This window comes from Hylaeus volcanicus, chromosome 5, assembly GCF_026283585.1.
Source record: "Hylaeus volcanicus isolate JK05 chromosome 5, UHH_iyHylVolc1.0_haploid, whole genome shotgun sequence".
Classification (NCBI taxonomy): Eukaryota; Metazoa; Arthropoda; class Insecta; order Hymenoptera; family Colletidae; genus Hylaeus; species Hylaeus volcanicus.
In genome coordinates this window covers 83,953-90,758 of record NC_071980.1, presented here as the reverse complement: position 1 = coordinate 90,758, position 6,806 = coordinate 83,953, and positions in this window count along the sequence as shown.

Sequence of the window (6,806 nt, the reverse complement as noted above, 5' to 3'; positions counted from 1 at the left end):
AACAGCGCCGTTGTTTATAAGAGGAACAAGAGACAACCGTAAAATAACATATAAAAGCACACTCGACTTATACATCGCGTATATATTCGATCGTCGTAAAATTAATTAATACTAAAATTCATTATGACAAGCGTACGTGCGTCGGCGTCGGCGTCGGCGCCGGACGTTGCGAGTTGAAAACTATCGAGAAACGTTTCTCGAGAGCTATGTATACGAGACCGATACATCCTGACAGATTGCGCGCAATTTACGCAATTAGGGTAACGAACAACGGAACACGTGTCGACGGCAGAAATATATTCGAACGAATACGGCCACGAGGAGGCATTGTGTAGATCTTTATCATCTAACAATGCAGTAACGAGCACCATTAGCTTTTTGCTTTATCGCGTTACGAGCTCCTGCAGTGCCAACGACACAAGAGATCGAATAACTCTCGTTAAGACAAACGAGTTAAATAACTCGCAAATTGCAAGTAGTGCGACGCCCGATGGCGACGCGACGCGGCGGATGCGTTCGAAAAAGGGGCCAAAGATTGGTCAATTTTTTTACTCATCGGAGGAATTATGCTCGTTCATCGTACATGGTCTAGTCGACCTATCGATCTTCCTCGTCGAAAAGTATACGTTTCTTTGATCGAACGCATTCAACCGATCGAATTGTTTTCTATTTTTCCCTACGAGATAATTACTTATCGAACAGACTTCCACGAAACGTCGAAACTTTCCACGAGAAAACGATTTATCGTTAATAAAAGCTTCGTAAACGATTTGGTAAGACAAGCAGTTGCACACCACAACATTCGTCGGCAATTAGTACAAGACTTATCTGACTGTTATTTACGATTGGTATTCTACTTCTCGAGCAGTAAATAGGCTTTCATCCGTCGAAATTATCGCGGTACCGAGGCCATCGCAGCGTATGGGTCTCGTAACGGGGTTATCGGTCTTCTCTAAAAGAAGAAACGGGGCCAGATTCTTGCCGACATCTCGAGGGCGCATCATCAACGTTTAGAACGATCACTTGTTCAAACGGTTCTTAGCATCGATACATTTTACGACATTAATTAACCAAATCGAATCCCATCGATCAGCTTAATTCGTGTATTTTTCAAACCAAACAAAGAAAAATAAAACTGGAGAATGAAGAGACGGTTGCGTCGCGTCGATACTTTGGTTCAATTTCTATGTTTGAAGCTTTTTAGGACAGTTACGACGAGTGTAGTAGGGGGGAACAGTGCAACTAACGACGTGGCAGGTCGAGTGAATCAGGAGGGAGAGTGACGATAAGTTTTTGCTCGTTACAACCGGCCTGGGAAGCTCATTAGCCAGCTCCGTCTAACCCCGACCGGGAGGGTAAAGAGAGAAAAGGAGACCACAGCGGGGGAGGAGGGGACGATGGCAGCATGGAACCAGGCTTCGACCTTTTCGCCCCCGACGAGCCTGGTCCGGGTTAGCTGGAGAGGTAGGGGAGAAAGTTTTGCGCGGTGCTGGTCTAGCATTTTCCCTGAAAACTAGACGTACAACAACGCGGTTTCTGCAACGACCGACGTCGCGTCGGCTTAAACTATGTTTAAACAAAATGCCCTGCCGGACTAATACGGAAATGGAAAAGTTTCAGTGACGCTCGACCAAACGAATCGGTCGTCCTAAAAACGGTCAAATCATGGCACCCTTTTCGGAAAGGACGCGACGTTTAATTTCCTACTCCATTCGAGTATCGCGAACCGAACAAAGACCAGCTCTCGTTAATTCGTTACGTCCGCTTTAAGGTACACATTGATCGTTCGGTCAACAATTAACGGGCCACTCGAATCGAGGCATCCTTTGAACGTTTGCGCCTACGATCGTTCATGTTTAATAGCTCTACGTAGAAATTTAAGCTGCGAGTATGCTCGCATTGTTCAGTTATGCTGCGCATTAGATAGGAAACCATGAGCGGTTAAAAATATGATAGATAAAAGAAAAATGCGAATCGTACGAGTATACAGTAAGATTGCGAAAAGTGGTCTCTCTTAACCATGCGAACATCCATTATTACTCGGTTTCTTGGAAGTGGAACTTGAGCAATCGGAGCAGCGACGTTACGTGCCGCGGAAGGATCCTGCTGAAATTACAGCACTCGTTAGAAACCACCGACGTCTCGAGTTCCGAGGGTGCACTTTTAATGAGTTTCCAGCCACGGTCAATTAGTCCCGAACTCACTGCCCTCTTCGGAGACCCGAAGATTCGGATCTCTGGGCCACGAGAATCGCTGGCTAATCGTCGGCCTTGGCATCGGGGGAATTGCGGGAAACCGCGAGTCTCGCCAGAACGAATGTTTACACCGAGAGTCACTCGACACGTTTACGACACTCGCCAAAATAACGACGCATTCGACGTTTATATCGCCTTTTAGAGATTCCGATGGTGACTCTCGCTTTTTCCAAGTCCTCCGAGACTTTTTAGTTTCCCAAAGTTGCCGAGATTTTTGTTTCACTCGTATCTAGACGCTGACCAGAGAGATTCGTTGCACTCGGATGCGGTTTCAAAAGCCAACATCGACATCGTAATCTTTGCTTATAACCAATTTCTCGATAAAAGGAAACCAACTACGATCGGGCTTCGCGACGAACAGTCAAATATCGATTAATCGAGTCCTCGTCGTCGGAGAAGTTCCGTTTACCGTGTACGGCGCGGCGTAACCAATCAGTTTCCCGATGAGTTGTTGGCTAGCGATGCGTATCGAAGAAAGTAATCGGCTTACTGGAGTGGCTTCGTTAGAGTTGGCGAAAAGTTGCTCTCGATCCTTGGGCGAGTTCCCGTTCCGAGTTATTTCTTTGCGGCAGTGTTTCGTCGCGACCGCGATGCGGACGCATAGACTTACTCTTTTGGTAATCTTTTCGACGATCAACTTTCGTTGAAGAAAAACAAATGAAAAATGGAAATTGTTAAAAAGGAATCGATATTCGTTTGACCGATTTTGATTAACGGTGGTACCGAAAGTCACAGGTGTTCGATCGCTATCCGGAAGCCATTGTTTTCCCATAACCCGTTTGCAACTGCTGGCGCCTCGTATGTTTCCTTAGGATCGTGACGCGGCGCGGCGCGGCGCGGCGCGGCGCGGCCGTGGTATTCGAAACGGTGTCTGCATCGAAGCGTTCGCGTTCGGACTCGACCTAAGACAACAAACAGTTAAGTTGCTGCCGCGAAAGGAACTTGCTCTACTACACAAGAGAAAAGCCTTGGCTGTACTACCCTGGCGAAATTGTTCTCAGCGTATTATCTTTATCGTGTCGACTATCGAAGAAATAAAGAAACAAAGGAAAACAAAATTTCTATACCTACGTCTTGAATAAACGATCGTCCGGAGAAGAGCCGATAGAGTAAGCTCCGTGCCAACAACGGGAAACGATTCCTTCTAATCTCACCATCTTGACGTATGGGTACTTATACTTACCTAGCCGAGAAAAGCGAGGGTGACACGTTGTAACCGGAAGTCGGCTGTCGACAGAGATAACCCGATACGAAGGAATTGGCAGTACGCGTCTTAAACAGAGATTAACGCGAGCATCGATCATGTTCGTAGACGCTAGACAGTGTCTCTGGGGAGGGCTAGTTTTCGTTCTCGGTAAACAGCGGTTTACCACGGGGATCACGTTTCCTTGTCCGGGACCACACCCGACAGCCTCTTGCGCCGTGTTTACGCTCTCTGTTAGTCGCCTCTGAACTGCACGTGGGCCACGCACGTGCGTGTTTGTCTCTTACACGAAAGCTTCCAGCACGATAACCGTCGAGATAATGTCACCGGTAGATGCAAAATACACGACAGACCGATATCTCTTGTCCCGCGTACCTGCCGCGACGATCCTCCGGTCAGGATGTCTCCCTGCAAGAATGTCGATACGGTGGGAGTGGGAGTGGAAGTGAATGTATGTGCAACTGTGCACGCGCGGGCGCGGGTGTGTTTTTCTTTCGGTCGCTTTTTATCGAAACGTTACGGTACGGTGTCGGATTCTTCGGAGTTTCTCGCAGCTGTTGGATACGCGATGCGTTACATTATGTATAACGGACACGATCACTCACCGACTCGAGTCTTTCTTTCGGAGTCGATGAACGTCATCGAAAACATACAACAATGATTCGGGTGTCGTGGGATTAAAAAATAATTCAAGTAACGGATATATGCGTTTATCACTTATGGTATCGCAAACTCACAGAATATACGAGACGCGATTTTACCTCTTAAAGGAAATTTTCAAGTAAAGCTAGTAACCAAACATATATGAGAAACAAAGGAGCAAAAATTGATTTAACTGGCACGGTCGAGTAACAAAAGGAATACGAAAGATATATACTCGAGAAACAAAGGGACACGTTTTCGCTCGCGATGTGGTTATCCTTTTTCCTATCTTTTTTCTATATCTTTATCACTATATTCCCTTTATATCGATGTTTCATCGAATGCGATATATAAAAGTATGTACGAGAGTTGGAAAAAGTTGGCTAGCGGATTTTCTTGAGTCGGTAAGCCTGCGCGTCGTCAACAATGGCTCTTCTCCAAGCTTCGGCTCCCCTTGTAGCAGCAGCAGTTTCTCATTCCCTTTAGCTTTGCCGAACCACGGGGAAAGGGTCGTGAGTAGGTGGTGGTTATGCGGGGGATCGGTCAGCCACCGAGGGCGCGGTGCTCATTCCGTCCGCAAGATTTAGAAGCCAATTTTCGCGAGCAATGACCAGACTTGTTTCAATTCTCTTTTTTCCTTTTCGTATCCGTCTTTTGCTTTTTCTCGATCCGAATGCCACGCGGACCATCGTTGAAAGGAAGCTTCGGAAATATAGCCAGCCGACCTTCACCGACCTTCGAACGAATCGTCTTTGCAACGAAAAGAAAGGCACGATCACGTAGAAGCGAGATGGCGGAAGCCGACATCAACGTCAACGGACGAGCACGCTAAAACATTCCATTTGCTTTCGAGGAAGCAAGTGCGGAACTCGATGGCCAGTTCTAGTCAGAATCCGATAAAGGCATTCGATTTGGCCCAACACACCAAACAGAATTCACGGCGGCCCGTCTACCTCGGAGTATCGTCTATCGTGTTATACGTATTTGTTGCATCGTTGCATCGTTGCATGGTTACATGGTTGCATGGTTGCATGGACAATTGGAGACTGGCGAGCTGGGGAGCTCCTTCCGGAGATAGGCTCGAAGAGCAGCAGGCGGATGCGACGTTCCAGAAGCCGAGGAACTCGACGTGTTCGAGCAGACCCTCGAAGCTCGAACCGGCCGGTAGCCAGTGCATGCCTCGCGCTCGTCAGATTACTCGAGCACATTCAAAGCGGGCCGCAAATCGATAAGCGGTTATCGTTGCGTTCGAGACGAACCGGCTTCAGGACGCAAGTGTTACAGCAGCTCGTCTTTCGTGACTTCGCTCCGGTTTGCTTTTGCCGCGTATCGGTCTCGAACGTTTGCCTCGACAACGCGGTAGGTATGCGAATGCCAGGCAAATGGTAAGCGAGCCCATCCTCCACTCCGACGAGGAACGAACGATAAACTAAACGGAAGGATTCCGATACACTTTGTTTGCTTTAAAAGGTTCGTAATTTCAGCCTCGAGGCTGAAATTTCTTGGTTCGAAGAACGTGTTTCGTAATCGACACTGATCTTTCGTCGAGAGACATTCTTTTTTTTTATTCGGCTCCGGTTTCGATACGATAGGTAATCTACGTATTCGCGTAGCTACATATTATCGACTCTTTCGTTTGAGAAGGGGACAATGAGCTGGAGCCATCGTAGTCCGAAGCGGACGACTTTTTCCATTTCGCCGAACGAGGTTTTACTCTGACACTTTTTGCCTGGTTTCGTTAGAAGGAAACCTGAAATAAGCTATTAAAATCTTGGCTCGACTCGTGTGTCGTGTCCGCTTTTAATACGGCCAGCCGTTCCGCTAGGAAACTTTTAATTCGATCAGGCACGAGAGCGATCGCGACGACTACGACTACTAGTTGCTGCCTCTGTCGCTGAAACTCTGGCTGAGCGACGGATGACCGGGTTGTTAACTCGATTGGTTACCATGCTGTCGTCCTAATGCATTTACATATCGACCGGCTTAATATCGTTCCAAGTCGCGAACAGGAATTCCTTTATACTCGTGCGATGAAATATGCAACGATGTGACAGTGTAGTCTTCCACCGCCGAAAGATTCTTTATCCATGGTCTAGACTAGAGTCTAGAGTCTAGAGAGTGCCGGAGACCGTCGAACGCGATGCGACGGAAACAATTTCCGAATTCCGTGCACGTTCCAAAACGCTTGACCCGCGAAACTTTAGCTCCCATTATTCCTGTTTCCGCTGGATAATCTTTCGCGAAGCGATGGTTCATCGATCGGTCAGATTTCCGCTCGGTGGAACTGCCATCGAGTTACAAATATCCAAGAAACGCGAAACGCGTACCGTCTGCGCCGCGCTAAGCGAATGGCGTTACTTTGACTGATTCGAATTCCATCGAACGCAACGGGTCTAATCGTAAGTAATAAAAATGTTGTAACCGGATCCGTAACCGTAACCGTAACCGTAATCGTAATCGTAATCGTAACCGTAACGGTTCAACGCGAAACGGTCGCACGCAAGACGATGCGTGTCACACGTTGCGTGGGAGAAACGGACTTGGGCCGGTTCGTCAGACAACCCACTTATCCGGTAACCGTCGTAAATCAGTCCTGGGATAAACGAAAGAGGCCAGCTTTCTGGGAGAACGTGGCTAACGTCGCCTCACCGTCGGCTCAGAGAAGACGATATTAAAATGACGAAAATTCAACTTGGAGAAATCGG